At 37.6% G+C, this 19,148-nt stretch overlaps 1 protein-coding gene across 3 annotated transcripts in view; it reads right to left on the bottom strand.

Moving 5' to 3' along the window:
* Positions 1–19,148, bottom strand: part of LOC131354484 (G protein-activated inward rectifier potassium channel 1) — an 84,636-nt gene that overhangs the window by 61,236 nt on the left and 4,252 nt on the right. The gene's annotated exons all lie outside the window — the stretch shown is intronic.

Raw genomic sequence — 19,148 nt, 5'->3', positions numbered from 1 at the left:
CATCAAGCAGAGATTGAAACCGTTTTTAGTGGTTAATGAAAAACATTCACAATGAAACAGCAGTGTCTTTGTGAAGCCAATGAATATGGATGCAGAACATGCACATGGGCTCACTCATCCAAGTAATCAATTACTGCAACACGATGAAAAATGATACATACTGCACATACGTTCATATCACTTCAAAGCTAGAAACCTATGACGTGACAAAAATCCACTCAATGTTAGACAAAAGCATTTTGAATATGCAATAATGTGATTGTTAAAGCATTAGTCAAATCAGTCAAAAGACACATCCAATTACTCATTTGGCAACCTGCCATAGGACTCATGCCATAAAGCCATAGCCATGACACACAGTAGTGTTTACCTCAAAGCTGTCTCAGGATATTTCTACAAAAATATGCAGCCATAAATAGATTCTAGCAAGTACACAAAGAAATATACTGTAGTATCAATGCCATAAAATTATTATGTATATAAAACAGAATTTAAAAGAACCGCTCATCTCTATCTGGAGCACAGAGGAGAGATTCAGTATCATACGATTCTCAACCATGGTTAAATTTTCCCATATTTAAACTAATCTAAATTTACATTATTTAAAAATGAAAGACTCCCATTGAGATAGAAGGCATCTCTCATACTACATATTATTGGACATCATTATGCTATAGAGATGATACAGTAAGATGATGCACTACACCTGATAGGACTTCTTGTTGACAAATCCAGCTTTATTTCCATTTCAACAAAGTTAGTGCAGTGCAACTTAGTGAACAATACACACAAAAGGACATGAGGACATGTACATGCTCACATAATTGCATTTATGAACTAGCACAGTGTCTCTGAAATGTAGGAGTTTAAGGCTTCCATATTTTACAGTGCAATAACAAAAAAAATAAATCACAGAGACTGACAGACAGGGCAACAGCATCCTGTTGGTGTTGGTCATAGAACAGTTGGTCATAGAACAGTGCGTTCAGCTGCTGCGGCATAAAACCTTATTGTTTTTTCTTTATGAGGTACATCTTAAAAGAGCTAGAATGGTAGATCTAATAATACAACATCTAGCTCATTCAGGCTTCACTCTAAAATGTATCACAGCCTTAACACCCCAAAACAGTCAATCTCACAGTTTTAGTCATTCATGGATTTCAAAACTAAAACTAAAACTACATTGACTGTTTTGGGGTGTTAAGGCTGTGATATTTTAAAAAAAACATCAATATATAGTATAATTCAGCTAAGAACTGGTTTATATAGCAGGAAATGAGTACAAATTTGTGGGAATCCTTAAACATGGTGTTTTATGCTTTACTGACATTCATTGTCACTAAAGTGATTGGTTTAAAAACAATTTTTTCTTTCATTTTGAGGTAAAACTGCAATTTCTCCTCTAACGATCTCTGCACACACTCTCTCACCAAAGAACAAATTCAGTTACTTGAACCTCTCACTCATAATTGCTCAGGTCACAACAACCAATGAATGCAAATGGAGCCAGGGGCAGCAGTGGCTTAATCTTAATCTTTGCCTCTTAATCTTCCACTATAACAACCATCCAAGCTCCATTGTGGCATTGCCACGTAAAAACAAATGGAAGGTTAAGATAATCAAATTACTTAAGAGGATTTACGCCAACAGACCAGATGAGAGGCCAGGGCTCAGGGAACTGGCCTCACGAGATTCAGTCAAAACAGTACATCATCAGTCATATTCCACAGATGCGGAGCCTGAATGTACAGCACACACAACTGACACTGTGAAATTCATTCAGACGCAAACATTCAGTAAGACATTCATTTTCATTCAAGCACAATTTTTGCAAGATAAATATTCTATTTTTTTTTTTACATCTAGGTTTCACTTGCTTGTCTCCAACCGCAACACAAAAACACAGAAGGCTTGAAAAGAAGGAAAATGCTATAAATAGAGAAAGTAATATGAAGGGATCACATAAATCATTTCCTCACATGAAGACTTGCAAAGGCCATGTGCTATCAGCACAGTACAGGCTTCTTTATTCCTAGAGACTTTTTACGGGTATGGTGTTACAACGCCGCCACTTTCATAAAGTACAAAATTACTTTCCGAGAGGGCAGACCTATCCTCATCAAAAATCCATTTTGCTATCATGGCTCTTCCCTCTCCTCTGGAATATTTCACACACAAACACACAGACAGACACACACACACACAGAGAGAGAGAGAGAGAGAGAGAGAGAGAGAGAGAGAGAGAGAAAGAGAGGGAGAGAGAGAGAGAGAGAGAGAGAGAGAGATCAGACAAGGTGTTCTGTGTTGACCATTCATTTAAGCAAATTGGGAAATGAGCCATCACATGATGCTAACAAAAGTGCTTACAAACACAAGAGCATTTTATCCTCCATGCTATTTCTCACAGCCATCAGATTTACTGGCTATTGTTGAGTGAATAACCTTCCATATTCTGAAGCCATTCATATAGCTTTAGGCTTTATTCTATTCTAAAATACTGGTAAATCCTGGATGAATGCAAATATTGGTCTAAAAACTTCTAATAAGCACCACAGAGCACCTACAAAATGATGGATGCATTTTTAAGGATGAGTGTATGGCTTACACTGTTTACACAAAGCCACAGATGTGTAAGGGTGAACACACAGCTCCGTTTGGGTGTGTACATTGTTTCTACCTCATTTCTCCAGAGTCTATAGCAAGACAGACAGAAATATTCCAGAATCACTACGACAGCATGTTGTCTGGAGCTGCAGGCAAAAATGCCAACTGAGTCTAAACACTGGGATGCAGAAGCCCATTCGATTTGTGCTGTTTGGTCGCCTGTTATCAGAGAAAGGCAAGGATTATTAGGGATTACTTTCTTGCAAGGCCTGCGAATATGACACGTCTGAGGCAATTTGTCTTTTGCCTCTGATATGCAACACCTGTCATCTAGGAAAAAAACAGCATTACTCAGCTCAGCAGGAGAGGACAAGACGAAAACAACAAAGACCAAAAACAAGGAGAAGGTACACAAAAGGGTGCAGTCAATATCAAGCATCAATACAACAAATTAGGAGGACTGCTATATCACTTGAATATCCTACTGCATACATAACCCAACGCATTTTCTGCTACAACACCGAACAGCTTGATTATATTTATTATTCATGATGCGTCATGGACTTGTACAAAACAAAACCAGCCGAGTTCCAGCCACGAATTAGAACAAATCAAAAACAAATTGCCAAGCTCCCCTTTCACCCTTCAAGCTTATAATTAAAATGTAATAATACAAACACTCAAATTCATTTCGCTTCATACAGCTGATCAAGCCGACGTCTGTAACGGGCCTGTGAGTAAAAGGTGGTGGAACAGAGTTAAAACCCCATCAATTTATTTCACACAGGGGAAAAAAGAACTTATGTAATCAGGACTACAACTGTGTGTTTCTATGGAAACCTAATCCTACCAACATGCACATGTAAAGCTGCTACCATCAGTGAGCTTCTCATGTTTGAAGGTGGCTTTCATCAAAAACACTCAGACAGAGAGACTTTCATGTCCTCAGGAGAATATGACCATTATGACAGTTTTACTCTGTAAGATGAAATAGACTGAATATCGGACATTTGTAGAGTGGTGGAAAATAATATAATGAAGTCACCTGAACTATTTTTAAAACTCTTTTATTAAGGAATGATATGACGATATAGCTGATTTTGTCATTTTTAGCATGACAATTGATGATATGCCAGCATATATATCTATATATAATTAAATAGTCTAAATATTGATCAAAACATTTATTTTGTTTGTCACATTTCAAAATATTCTGACATCTGAGATGAAACACGGCCTGCATACAGTATGGGCTGCCAATGTGCCATCATACAAATATAATACTGCCAACATTCAAATGAGCAGAAATCTGGCAGAAATCTAAAACCCAATACTGCAAACCAATCAGAAACCGTTGCATGACAAAAATGTGTTAAATGCAACTGCTTTCCCTGTCGTTAAACACACATGTTGACCTGATTTAAATGTATGCTGATAAGAAGAAGCAGCTGCTACAGCCTTATTTTGTTAGAGCCAGGTTTCGAGGGTAAAATGGCTTCAGGTGAAAGTAACAAAATTGGAATGATAAATGAGGTGGATGGAATAAAACTAATTGCTTAAATGATTAAATGATTAAAGGTCACAGAGTTAACAAAAATGACTGACAATGAAATGAAGATTAATAATATATACTGTTGATTTTTCAGTTGCCTTTTCTCTTATTCTGTGTGGTCACAGCATGAAAGCATGGAGTGAAGTAAAGAGAAGACAAGGCTACAGAGCACTCTAAGTAGAAAAACGTAAGGTACTTTATTGCATTTACGCAGCATAAATAAAAGTAGTCAGAATGATGGTCTACTAATTCAGGTGTGTGGCTTAGCGGCAGCAAATGTGCTGCAGGATGATATTATGACTGAAAATGAAGCTAGATCTTCCACATGACATAGCTGACCAAATGCATATATATATATATATATATATATATATATATATATATATGAGTTGGATATATATGAGTTACTCTCTGCAAATCATGTGACAGAGATGGTCCACAATGCAGCAATTTTTATCAAAAAGCTCTTATGTGTATTCACAAGCTCATTGGATCTGCACCCTGACAAATACACACATACATGCATAGCTCTTCTGTGCGATCAGATCCGATAGGCTTGCCTTCATTCACCATGTGCATCAATAAGGGGCCTTGGGGGTTTATGACCCTGTCACTGGTTCAATGGTTGTCCTTCCTTAGACCACCCTTGGTAGGTACTAACCACTGAATACCAGGAATACCCCACCTGCCGATTTTGGAGATGCCGTGACCCAGCCATCTAACACAACTTGGCTCTTGTCAAAGTTGCGCATATCTTTATGTTTGCCCATTTTTCCTGCTTCCAAAACATCACCTTTGGGAACTGACTGTTCACTTGGCGTCTGATTTATCCCACCCCTTGACTGTAATGAGATAATCAATATTATTCACTTCATCTGTCAGTGGTTTTAATGTCATGGCTGATTGGTCTAAGTTTTCAGTCTTTTTGAAATAACAATACAAAGCAGAAGAAGATCTGTTATTAATACAGGTTGTTGTTTTATGACCTTGAACCATTACACCCACCCACAAAGCACCGCAACACAATCTGTTATTCGATACTGCAGTAATTTAGAACTAAACCGATCAAATCTCTCAAAGTGTATGACATTAAACTTAATGACTTCGCAAGTCCCTCATACTTCTTGCCCTCACTCTCCTTCACTGTCTTTGTCTTTCTTCCTCTCCTGCTGTACTCTCAGATCATTGTCTCAAACTCTTTAAAGTGTTAAAGTGGCTGAGAGAAAGCTTGATGACAGCAGAGAGAAAATTAATCAAGTAAGATTCTCCCTGGAGCTGCTGCTTCACCCTCTACACTTATTATTACAATTACAGAGCACCTGATTTTATTTCCACATGACTGAAGCAGATGTAGAGGATAGAAGTCTCTAGGTGTTGTATACCCGGACAGACAGCACTGCGGATGTGAAACGCAGCACTAAATGGCCTTCTTTTGTGAATAAACCCCCAGGATATTAGATATGTAGAAAACAATGAGTGCTATTTAATTAGAGTGTTCACTGCAAATTAGTCCATCCTCTGGTATATGAATGTATTATGAAATCATAGAATGTGGTACAGATCAGAAAGCATTGTACTTAAATTGATTACAACTTCGCGTCTGTTCTGTGTGATGCATCATCATTAATGATAAATATCTCAGCCAGTCTACAGACATTTTTCAGAAAAACTTGCATCACTGCTAATCTATGCTGTTGCTCTGCCCCAGGTTATGGCTATATATATCACCAGATTGAGGCAATCACTGGGCACAAACACATTATTAATGTACCATGAAAAACAGAGAAAATGGCTCATTACAAAACGAAGTAATTCAACTGAATGTGACATGTATAAATGCAACCATTCACACACTTTCAATCTGCCGTCTTAAAACTAATGGCTTCTGCAGGCATTTAAAATCTGAAAACCTTTCTGTGACCTGAACATTTTTAAGTCTTTTCTGCAGTCTGTAAAAATTGCACTCGTTTTGTTCCACATTTAAAACATTCACATTGAGCTCATACATGTATGTCCGTCACTGAGATGACACCAGAAAGGATCGGAGATAATAAGTGTAAGATCATCAGCAGACTCTTCACACACAGGCAGAAGGAAACTGGACACCTGTGTGGCTGAAAGGAAGTAGTGCTGGGATTGAAATGACACACATACTCAGGACTACCTTGGCAACCCTACAATGCCGTCCTAGCCTTTTTCCCCCAAACGCACAAGCATACGGCATTGAGTCTCGCATTCTGATCAGAAGCCAGAAACTCAGTTCTACAATTTGCCCAACACTTTAACCATAATTGCAATTTTAGCCACAGTCATCTAATTTATGTCTGTAGAGCAAATTGATGTTGTTTCACAAACCTACATAATGTGATTATTTTAAATATACTCTATCATTGGCACAGTAAATTATCTTTAAGTGGTAGGCAAAAATTGAATTTCATACTGTCACGAGTCCCTCTAAGGTCATTCGTAGAAGAGGTCTGTGGTCTAATAAAAGCACTTACGTTCAATATGTTAGTGGAAGATGAGATCGAACGAATACACATGACACATGTAGAGTGGAAAGGAAAAAGGGTGAGAAGGACATCTGAGAATAAATGGCATGCTATAGTACAAAGGGTTGAGAGAGAGAGAGAGAGAGAGAGAGACTAGAGGGCATTACATGCGGAGAGATAAGAAGGCAAGGTTATCAACACTGTAACTCCTCAGAACAAAGCATTATGCAGAAATTGCACAATGCCAGAACAGGTCAAATATGTTATTTGTCATATCAGCTATTACAGTGTAATAATAAAAAAAAGTCACAGAGTGCAAGCAGTAACATGCATTTTAATAACTCAAACCAATTTCTACATCTTCGTTGTTTTGTATTATTTTGATCAAAAAATGTTTTGCAAAGTTTGATAACGTCTTTAAATGCAGACAGATACCTATAGCTTAAAATACTGTACTGGTATGAATCTTCATAGATTTTTCTACACTGACGAACTTTATAGGCTGTTACATTGAGTCCCTTCAATTGATATACAGCATACAGCATACAGTTATTGACCTTTGTGATTTGCTTTAGCTTTAGAAAGTGCTTTAAAAGTGTAAACAAATAGAAAGTGATTAAGTAAGTGTAGTATACAACCAATAACTGTAACTGAATACAATTAATCTAGCATTTTCTGTCGCTGCTTGCCCTGAGGATTCACATTCACCTGTAAATGTATGTCTTTCATTTACATTGCTCATATGCAGAATGAAACTAGTCTGTACTATATTTAATAATTACAAAAATAAATAGGCTTCCTTGGTGTACGGTTTCAGATCAGTACAGATTGGAAAAAAGGAGGAAAGAAAGAGCAAAAGAAACACAGGCTTTTTCAAATATTTAACAAGTGTAGAATTAAAAATGGGACAAAAATAGCAGAGAAACAAAAATCTCACAATGTAGCCCCTCTTCAGCAAACAAAAATTTCATGTGTTTGTCCAAATCTAATTAATGGTGGTCTACAGAGACACTCAGCCATGATTGATCAATACTACCCATAATCCCAACCTCAGTAATTACGGTTCTGTGCTTGGAATCAGAAGATTGAGTTCAAATCCCAGGATTGTCAGACAACCCCTGAGTAAAATCCTCTACATCTACATATACTGTATACCAGTGGTGGACCATCAGGGCCAGCAAGGCCTTCTCTGCTGGCCTAAACAGCAGTGATCGGAATCACTGACTTAGATTTTAATATATTTAATATATTTTTCCATGAATGTGTATTAAATTATTCCCAATAGTCTATTCTTTACATTTCATAGCTTTTCTCTTGGTTGCGCTGCTTCCAGTAGTGTATATTTATGCTAAGAGTATTTATCCAATCATATTTCAGCTAGTGGCTGACATCATGTGTTGCCGGCCATAAGGCCTTCAGAATTAATAGTGCAGGCGTCCGTAGCTTAAAATAAGTGGCAATGAAATTGTTACCTTAACCAATCAGATTTCGAGTTGGCATCACTGGGGCCATCTAGCAGGCATACGATTATGTCAGCAATTTCCCATCCTTTGATTAGATAATTGGAGTAGTCAGAGGCAGCGACCCGCCCATATACATTGTTTCTATATTTACTGCATCTCATTTCGGATGCTGCGTCCTCCGGAGATTGCAGTTTGCTGCATACGGCATCAAGAATGTCTTTTTTGAGAAAAGTAACCGTAATAAAATGGACTATTCCTTGTGAGGTGTGAAATGCTGTAGCCTAATTTCTTTTTTACTTTGCTATTTAACGGTTGATTAGTATCTATTGGCGTGTCATCCAGGTGTGATTCTAGAATTTTATTTAAGGGGGGATCAGCCCCCAGTGAGGGTATAATAGTAAAAAATAAATAAATAAAAATAAAATAAAATAAATAAATAAATAAATAAAAAAAATAAAATAAAGGTTTGACTAACAGGGTAGGATGGTTATTGCAGCATTCCACTGTATTGCATAGATGTGTATAACATTTGAGTACTGAACAAGCCAAATACGAGTCTTCCTGATCACACACACACACACATACACACAAACACACATACATACACACACATACACACACACTTGTCCTCGCTCTGTGACGTCGCGGTCTGCGGATTGAAGAACGCGCTGAAAGACGGGGAAGAGCTGAAGTCTGCCGCCGTTTTCATATGAAATTTAAAGGGGACTGAGGAGATCACCAATTTGTGTACAGTTTATGGAGAATTGCAGAATTTTAGGAGGACTGAGTAGAAAATGGCCTAGCGACACCAATGGTGGCATCATAATGATGGTATAGAGTTGGATTAATTCAGGAAGGACAGCAGTGAAGGCCTAAGTCTGAAATGCACGGCCCGCCACTGCTGTACACTATATGGCACTTTGGATTGAAAGCGTCTACCAACCGTAAATGTAAGGATTAAGCTTCTGGCTAATCTTTGTCTTGATGACATGTTAACAAAGAGATATCCGTTTTGTACTACATTACCTTACCAGATGGCACAGCAAGGTCAATTAAATAATATTTTTTTAATGTACACCTGTATTATAGAACTGGACACTAAATAAGGAACTTATCTCATATGGTGCTGCAAACATTTGTGTTACATGCAAGTTAGAGAATAATGTTAACATGAGACAGTGACAGGCTCAAAGAGAGATAGGGCGGAGCATTAGAACAGGCTAATTCACAACATTCATAGACTTTGAGATCAGCTGCACTGCTGTGCCAATTATTTCCATTTTTAGTCTCTCTCTCTCTCTCTCTCTCTCTCTCTCTCTCTCTCCCTCTCTCTCCCCAATTACATTGTTATTATACATCTGAAGAAAAAGTTCCTTGCCAGAAAATGGGCATGGTGGCAGGAAGTGTGTAAGCTCTCTCTCTCTCTTCCTCTCTGCAGACTGTCAATTGCTGTGTTATGGCAGTTTCCAGAAATGATAAACCTTCCCCATCAAGCAGGGTTCATGTGAGGTTCCATGTATCACTTCTACCTGATTTATCACCATTCACCACTTCTCTGACAAATCCCTGAAGATACAATTAGCCACTTCTCTCTGTTCAGGCACATAGCTTACACACGTCCTGACACCATGCCCAAGTTTTATCCATTTTTTTTTTCAACAAGAAGCTCCTTCCTCAGATGCATAATAACAATATAATAAAATTGGTGCGAGAGAAAAAGAGAGAGAGAGAGAGAGAGAGAGAGAGAGAAATAATTGGCACACCAGTACAGCTGATCTCTAATATTATAAATGTTGTGAATTAGCCTGCCCTAATAAGCTACTCCATAGCTTTACATCACCATAGCTGTATATATGTCCACTTACACAGTATATTCTCTTAGGGATCAATTCACTGTTGATCATGTAACATAGAATAAGATTATTTGTTACCTCCAGACTGTAATCTATTTGAGTTTAGCTTTACAGCAGTGGTCTACGTGATGAATATTTCAATATTGTGTACAGCAACAGTATCATTATGAAAACCTTTATTTTAAAAACAGAATAAAATTCCATCTTTACCAGACTGATCTTGGTGCAGCACTAAATTTGAACTTTGCCTTTGTGAGGATCTTTATCTGTCCCTGTAATGGGATTTTGCAGTGAACTGCATCCTTGCAGAACACACAGCACAGATGCACAGTAGAGAATAAGTGGGGGAAAATTCGCCCTCATGAATATATGAATTCTAAAAGTACAGACAAATGTCAGTTATGAAACCTGTACCTACATATTATCATGGAATGAAAATGATATTCATACATATGGTCCAGAATTATCGGCACATTTGGTTTGATGGGTATAAGATGGGGGAAAAAAGGTTATGGAAAATATCTTAATCCCACACTGAAACTATGAAAGAAATTCTAACCATTAACTGACGGTTAATTATACTAAAAAAATAATTTAAAAAAGCCACACACACACACACAATATGCCTCATACACATTTGTCATACACTCATACATTCAACATACTCTTGTCTATTTCATTTTGTCTATTTTTAGTTTTTTTCCCATACTGATAACTAACTATACTAATAAATAAGGGAATTTGTTCTTACTGTTGCCTCATATTATAACAGTAGGTTATGTAAATATTGCTGGTTCTATAACTGATTAGATTCTGACTATAAAGTCAGGAAAGTAGAATCTAAGCAAATAATTTATTATTGATAAAAAAGAAAACATTAAGATTAATTCTGCACAGCCATCCAATGCGATCGTTTATACGCAGACAATCTATGATTATTATAAAAAGAAATTATGCCACATTTCTCTTTTCTGTGCATATTGCAGATATTGGCACTCTTTCAAGAACAAGGAGAAACATTATTGTAGATAACCTAATAATAACAACCAAAGGAAACAGTTGCACATTGTTGAACTCAAACTGCATCACAAGGAGCTGACTGGATTCCAGTGCCTTATGCAACTAGATTATTTTACTCAGGGTTTATGAATTGTTAATTGTTCTTTGTTCATTGTTTAACAGCATATTTTTAACCTTCGGAAACAGATTTCAGAACGGTGTGAGGTTTTTTTTAAACAATGCCACATAGTTTTGCTGGTGCTGCCTGTACTGTCTTGCTACTAAAATATCTTAAAAAAAAACCCTCAACAAATATCATAACTGTTTCAGATCATTACATATTGTACTTGCCATATTACTTAAAAAAAGTGAAAGAGATGAGCCAGTAATTGTAATCTGCTGCATATGCGGGCTGAGACTGAGCGCCCCGACGGCATGGGGATCTTGGCTGAGGGTTACAGCAGGTTTTGCAGAGCTCTGACCCACAGCGCATCAGACTTAATTGGCATTCCTGCTGTCACCTGTTCAGTAGAAACTCCTCACAGCTGGAAGCTCATTTTAACCCTGCGGATTATAACCCGATGTGGCATGCAGCACAATGGAGGGAAAGCAGTCTAATTGCTCTCAAAGACTAAATGTCAAAATACTTGCTACTCTTTGAAACTATCAGACTTAGCAGACTTCTAGCTATGACAGAGAGTCCCACAGCAGCTTAGTGGTCAGTTACTGTTTGCCGTATATGATAACAACATTAGAAAATATGACCATTTTCTAAGTAAATCACCATGATATCAATTAATCCAAATATTTCTATATCGCTAAGCTATAATTACATCACTTTGCCATGGGTCATCCGCAGCAAAAATGCTAAGCTGGATTTTATGGATAGCTAGAATAGTTTGGCGATAAAACTCACTAGAATAGGTTTTCAAGGGCTTGATTTTTAATGTGTGTTTTCAGACAATCATAAAGAAAATGTAACTTTGGACATTACAAATAAGTTAAATACAAATAAGTTTACAAAAGTTAAAAATCATGCTGCTCGTTACACTATATTACTAGAAGTATGGGGGCCCCGGCCATGACCCCATGAAATATGTTTTTATTTTTACTTTTGCCACAACGTTGAAGTCATATGATTATGTCTCTGCTTAGCATTACAAATTCCTTTCACTGGAACCAAGAGGCCCAAACCTGTTCCATTATGGCAATACTTCTGTGTACTAAATAGCCATAAAGACATGGTTTGGAAGCACCCAAGTAGGTTACACAGAACCCTGACCTCAACCATGCTGAAAACCTGTAGGAAGAACGTCTACTACAAGCCAGGCCTTCTCATCTGACATCACCACTCATGTCTGATGCTCTTGTGGCTGACCAACCAATGCTCTTTTGGCACTACGTGTACTGCACACTTTTTGCACTACAGTTGCACACATTGGCACAGCTGCACTTTACTCACAATAGTGATAGTGTTCTACCACCCAATCTACATTTATATACTTACATGTATTACTATGTTATTCTCACTGATTCTATTTTTGTGACACGAACAATCAAAAAGCATTTCAGTACATGTTTTACTCTGTACAGTTCTGTATATATAACAAATACAATTTTAATTTGAATGAGCTCAAATCCCAAAATAACATTTCAACCTTCTAACAAGAGCAACACAATAGGGACTAACTCAAAATTAAAGATTTTGAAAAGGATGCTCAACAAGCACATACAGATATCATGAACAGGTATACATGTACACGTACTTTTGGCTACATAGCATTACTTTTAACAGCAATCATTTCAGGGCAGTGGTAGCTCAAGACGTTGGACTGGTTGGAAGGTCATAAGTTCAAATCCCTTGAGCAAAGCCCTTAACCCTCAACTGCTCACTTGAGATAAATGTGCATCGCTCTGGATGAAGGTGTCTGACAAATGCTGTATATGTAAACAGAAAATATTTAACTTCTTGGCAGAGAGTGTCCTGTTTCTGCAGCCAAACCCCTCTCATCAGACACTTCATAGCCTGTGGATATACTGTCTGTGATTGCCCTCTCACCCACTTTTTCTTATTTCACTTCTACTGTTTCTCATACATCCAACTTCATTTGATTCATTTTAAAACACCCGCTGGACTGGTATATTAAACGCTGCTCACCAGGGCTGTTCAGCTGATCAGCAATGATAATCAAATACTGAGAACACAGCGTGCTGTGCTTGTTCTAATATCCCCGACTCCTGATGCCAGGACACTGTATCTAACATATCAGCATTTCACAAAGCTGATAATTCATACGATCTACTTCATCAAAAGTCCACAAACAATAATCCACAAGCTAAAATTCAACATGCTCAGAACAGACGCACACACTTCACACAGATTAACATTCACTTGCAGATGATTTCATCCAAAGCTATTTACAAGCAGTTGAGACTTGGACTGTGAAACGGTCCATCAATAGCTCACTGTTTATCTGGGGATTTAAACACACAACCTTCTGTTCACTGGAGCAGGAGCTTAACTGCTGAGCAGCTGCTGCTACTGATGCCAAATAATCCAGGTGTATCAAAGGAGGCGCTAAACATACAAAAGGCATACAGTAGTAAACATCTTGGAGCCAACAACAAATAGACAGAACAAAGTAATCACTCTAAACTGGAAAGGCTGAAGGTAAAATATGATTAAATATAAATATACCTGAAACCCTAGTTAAACTCACATGAGTTTGCTCAGACACATGCCATTTTGAAATTCATCTCTCTCTCTCTCTCTCTCTCTCTCTCACACACACACACACACACTTTACGCGTGTATAGGCTAAGATGGACAAATTTATGTGTTTGTTCAATATTCTCTCTGAAAATGTACAACTATAAAATTCTAACATCAGTACAAAATATGAATATATATAATACCAGAGTACTGTTGAATTCTCCAATCTGACTGGTCAGAAGATTTTGCTTCATTTTGCTCAAGGCAAATCATGGTTATATTAATGAGCTCATTGTAACACATTCTCAATTCTAGTAACAACTCACACAGGGACTAGTATGATGAACACCCAGAAGATGTATATGTATATGTACAACCATGTATGATTGTTTAAGATTTTGGAAAGAAGATGTTTTTGGAAGGAGCCTCCAGTGGCAGCGCTTTGTAACAGTCAGAGCTAAAGCTGTAACTTTAGGATGGTGAGTTGTGCATTTTCTTATTAACTGAGAGAGAGAGAGAGAGAGAGAGAGAGAGAGAGAGAAAACAGAGGCTATGAGGGAATGACTATTTCCAGCTGTTAAGGGACATGCTGTTATCGGGAAAAACATCAGCACTTCCCTGACATGGTTTATTTCCTACAGAGAACAGTAAACCCTGGCATACTTTACTTTTATAAACCTCAGTAGAATATAATGTATATTATTGATAATTAAGAATAGAACAATTATAACTGTAATTAGCAAGCACAGAATGATGTTCTCTCATTTTTTTTGAGCAATAAGCAACACTAGTTTATTAGCAATGGGAATAATATGCAAATATTACACCACTAGAGTTGCACAGTTACGGGCACCGGTATCGTTTATCTGTTCGTTACAAAAGCTGATTTACTCGTACATTTACCAAACTCTGCTTCCATGTGATAGTACGTGACATCAACCTATAGTTTTTTGTAGTGCTGCTAATATTTCAATCTAAAAGAATTCCACATGCTGTGCTCTGTAGGGAAAAAACAAATAAGGGAAAGGTATTATAGCTTCGTCCTACAAAATTAACTTGATAGATCATTATAAAATGAAACATAAAACTCAGCAATTAATAGCTGACATATACAAATACTAGCTGCTTCAACAGGACATAGAGATGCAATGGAAAAGCACATGCTGCATGCTGCAGATCCTCATTAAGCCGAAACAGGCGTACATAATATTTTCAGAATCAGCTTCTCGACAGCCTTCTTGTTAATCAGTAGAATCTAATCGAGAATGCAGTGGAAATGCTGGTGTCCTCAATACAACTGAGCCATTAGCCTTGGCTATGGTTCTTGCCCTCACTGTGCTACAGAGAACGAGATCGAAACAGTGAAGCTTACTTTACTTACAGCTGTATTACAGCTCCACAGCATATCTACTCAAACCAAGCTAACTGGTGTAGCTAGCTAATGAACTTCCTTTCAGATCAACTAGTTAAACTGAGTAGGAAGGAACTGAGTAGCCTTTAGAAACAGATACCTGCTCTGAGCTACATAAAATGTTAAATAATGAACTCTGTTTATTTTTATTGTAGTCTGACTTTATTTTTTTTTTATTTTCTCAACTAAGCATAGTGCTCTGGCTAAATATTGGTAATGAGTGGACATTAACCTTAGCATGAACATCATTATCCAAAAAAAAAAAGTCTGTTGTAGTTATTTAGCTCTTATCCATTGCCAATTCGGCTAAGAATGCCAAGCAGATGGTGATACACAAGGTTACACATTTTAGTGTCTGTATAGGCGAGTACCAAGACTCATAGCCTGAAAAAAATAGTATTGAGGCATCACTATTCAAAACCTCACAATTAAGGCAAAATGGTTCAACACACACAGACGCACACACACAGACACACAGATCTCTTATAGCATCAGTGGGCCATATATAGCTTTCCACCACCCACACTCCACTCAGCAGGCAAACACACAGACATGCTGCACACAAAAGGGCGAGAGGATTTCTATTTTTCTTCGACACGGCCAGTGAATCAGGAGAGAGAAGTCAGGGAGAGGAAACAAATAAAAGAACAAGGGATAAAGTAAGAGAGGAACGTGAGGCAAAGACAGCACTGAGCTCAGTATTAAGACGAGATGAAGGCAACGTGAAAATCCTGCCCTCAGCCTTTTATGGACTTTTACACACCAATATACACCACAGCGTTTGCAGTAAGTCTGTAAAGGCTTGTTAGGCTGTGTCTTTCTCATTACAGAGTTCCTGCCATCTGGGCAAAGCCTGGCTAGATAAGTTTTACTTTAATAATGGCGACCTGCTTTGGGAGTATGCTTTTATTTACAGGAAGGTAATTAAGTTATAACACATAATTATGCTGCTAGGTATTCATTAAAGCTAGGAATAAATCTCAACAGGGTATGCTGTTATAGAAAAATAATCAACGATTGGGCCCAGTGAGAAGCAAAGCTACTCTTACTACCTCAACAATGATTATTTTCCTGCAACAACACAACCCAAAGTGGTTTATTCCTCTTACTTAGATAGTTAGTTAGCTCTTGTTGTTAAGTTCTTTTTTTTTCTCCTTAGTAAATAATACAAAATATTGCAGCTATTCATGTAACCAAGAAAATCCTGAAATCTGAAAAAGCTCTACCTAGAACTGTTTGAAAGCACTGACACTGGAGACTCCTTCCATTAACACCAAATCTTCACCACATCAACAATTTTTTTGACTAAAATAACATCAATAATAACAATAACAATAATAATCCGTTTTTAGCTTGAGATTATATCTGGTACAGATATAAGTGCCAGTGACTGAGCTGTTACTATAGAAACGATAACATTAGAATAAGTGCGATCATAGAAATCTGTAATTAGATGACACTAGTGTCAGAGCCTTCCTGTTATAAAATTTTAATCAACACTGTCTGACCAACTGACTATGGAATATGTCTTTTTGTTTTAAAACAATATGATTAAAGTTAAGTGCATTGTGTTTTGATGCACGCAGTGATGGGTATGGGATTGATCTTGGGTCAAGGAGAAAAATAAGCCATTCTGATTTTCATGTAGTTTACCCAGTAACCACTGGAGGCTAAATTCTAGCCAATGCATGACATAGTTACTGGGTTACTGGGTTACATGACATAGTTACTAATGGTTACTGGGTAAACTACATGAAAATGACATAGTCATGCATTTAGCCTCTGGTGGTTACTGGGTAGACTACATGAAAATGACTGTCATGCACTACACTTGCACTTTTACACTACAAGCTGCACAAAGAGATCTAAAGCTTCACAGAGCACACTCAGTATAACAGCTATAACACCAAGTCACAGGATGTGGCACAAAATCCAAGTCTGCACTGGATGTGAGTGTGAATTAGCTAGGTTTATGCAGCGTGACGAAGGAAAAAATGTCGGTGTGGCTTTATGTTAATATCTCAGACAGTGCTGAGGGTACACTGCAATCATCACAAACTTTTATATGGCCATGCATGTCCCATAACCATCCTGCATTTCTGCTGATGCTGTCATAGCTCTTCAACCACAATACATGTGCTGGGGAAGCAATGCACATTCACAGGAAATGTACCAAATGTGAGGAGTCAGAAATATTTGCAGCTGCTGAAAAAATATTAACGACAAGTTTTTTTTTTTTAAATATGTAAAACGTATCATTCCAGCTGTCTGGTTGTTTGTATTATCGGTATCGAAAATATGGTTCACGGCTTACTGTTGGAAGAGATACACTACATGATGCATCGACATCATTACTGCTCAGGCAGAAGATCATCACTAGCACTGCAGCAGAGGTCCGTTACAGTGTGGGCAAAATGACATCAACCAAATGAGAAATGATTACAGCCTCATTAGATTGACTCACAAATTTTGCATTACATGTTTTCACAGCTGACAGTGTTTCATCAACTGAATGATCACAGTTTACTGATTTGGTTTCCGCCCCTGCACCACTTAGGCATCAAGATATGCCTCCATACGCTGCACATACTGTAAGCTGCCAGAAGAAGCACACTAATGTGTCTACCAGAGATATTTGTGCACAAAGAAATATTCATTCTTAGAGCTGACTCTTTCATCTAACTATATAATATACATAATTCAATAGAGGGGGTGGGGAAAGCCCCTACATTGTGCTGTTGCAGACTTGCTACCACATGAGTAAAGCACTTCGCCCCGAGGCCGTACACTACTGCTTAAATGAAACTTTAGGCGTCTCTTGATAGAGCTGTGGTTCCAAAACTGACCCTGATGTCCACAGGCACTAAACTTCAAAACAATATGCTGCAAAACTGGTGGTTAATTACTAGCTTTGGGGGGAAACAGTACCAGCAAATTTACTGATCAAGCTGATGTACTGTGCAGAGTCAGAAAATTGACTGAAATGAATGTTTTGTCACTATTTCACTCAGATCATCCTGTTCAAGCAGAGATATATTAATGTATGGATATGTATGTGCTACAATGTATGTGCTACAATCACACAATTAACCAGAAAGATTCATGAAGAATCAGTGTCTCTTACTTACATATGTACATATTTATTTATTTTAATCAGCTCACTCAGTACTACAGTGTGTGTCCACTCTAAATCCACGAAAAAGTGCTTTGCACACAATTTTAGGGTTTGGAAATAATCCGAACTTCACTGGCTGTGCAAAACCCTCATGAATGCACAGCCGGGGTTGACGGCCCATGTTGCCGTGGAAACAGAGTCAAGATTTTTCGATTTCGTAATTAACAAATTAACAGTGTTAAATTAAAAGACACATTAGAGAAAATGGTCAATTAATGCACCCTGAACACCAACACAATAGAATGTACCATAAACAACTGTTTTCCAGAATTAAAGATTTCATCTTGTCTCAGTCCATTCCAATTACGAGCAAGAAATAGAATCCTGTGGACATTTTTGCATGTGGCTAGCCTGCTGCTTAATTATAACTAAGCATAACCTGCTATATTTAAACATGACAGCATACAGCACACCCATATGGATCATCATATTAAAACTGTACTGTTGCATGAGTTACAATCCACCTGATTTCTGATGTGAAAATGATGTTTAGGAAAACATTATGAGGATTATGCGTAAACCTAACAATGGTCGCATGAACACGTTGTCCAGTTTAAATAAAATGTAGAAATTTAGAAAACTACATTGATAGTCATTAACTGATTAGTCAAGTTGTCGACTGGGACTGGAAGTTCTCATGTAAGTCTGTGCCAAGGTGATTTTCTTACAAATGCCAAACTTTGCTCACATTGTTAGATTTCTATATCAGCAATGCTGAAATCTATCTGCAAGAGCACACTAATTCAAAGCACCAGGCTATATAACGGATGTGTGAGAACCTCACACACAAACAGTAATGTTTATTCTTCCCTTGAGGCTTGTGACACACTGCCAGTGCACAGCAATGTGAAAAAACACTACTTTATGCTGCTGCAAATTTCACTCA

This window comes from Hemibagrus wyckioides, linkage group LG06, assembly GCF_019097595.1.
Source record: "Hemibagrus wyckioides isolate EC202008001 linkage group LG06, SWU_Hwy_1.0, whole genome shotgun sequence".
Lineage (NCBI taxonomy): Eukaryota > Metazoa > Chordata > Actinopteri > Siluriformes > Bagridae > Hemibagrus > Hemibagrus wyckioides.
This window is presented reverse-complemented; position numbering and strand designations above follow the sequence as displayed.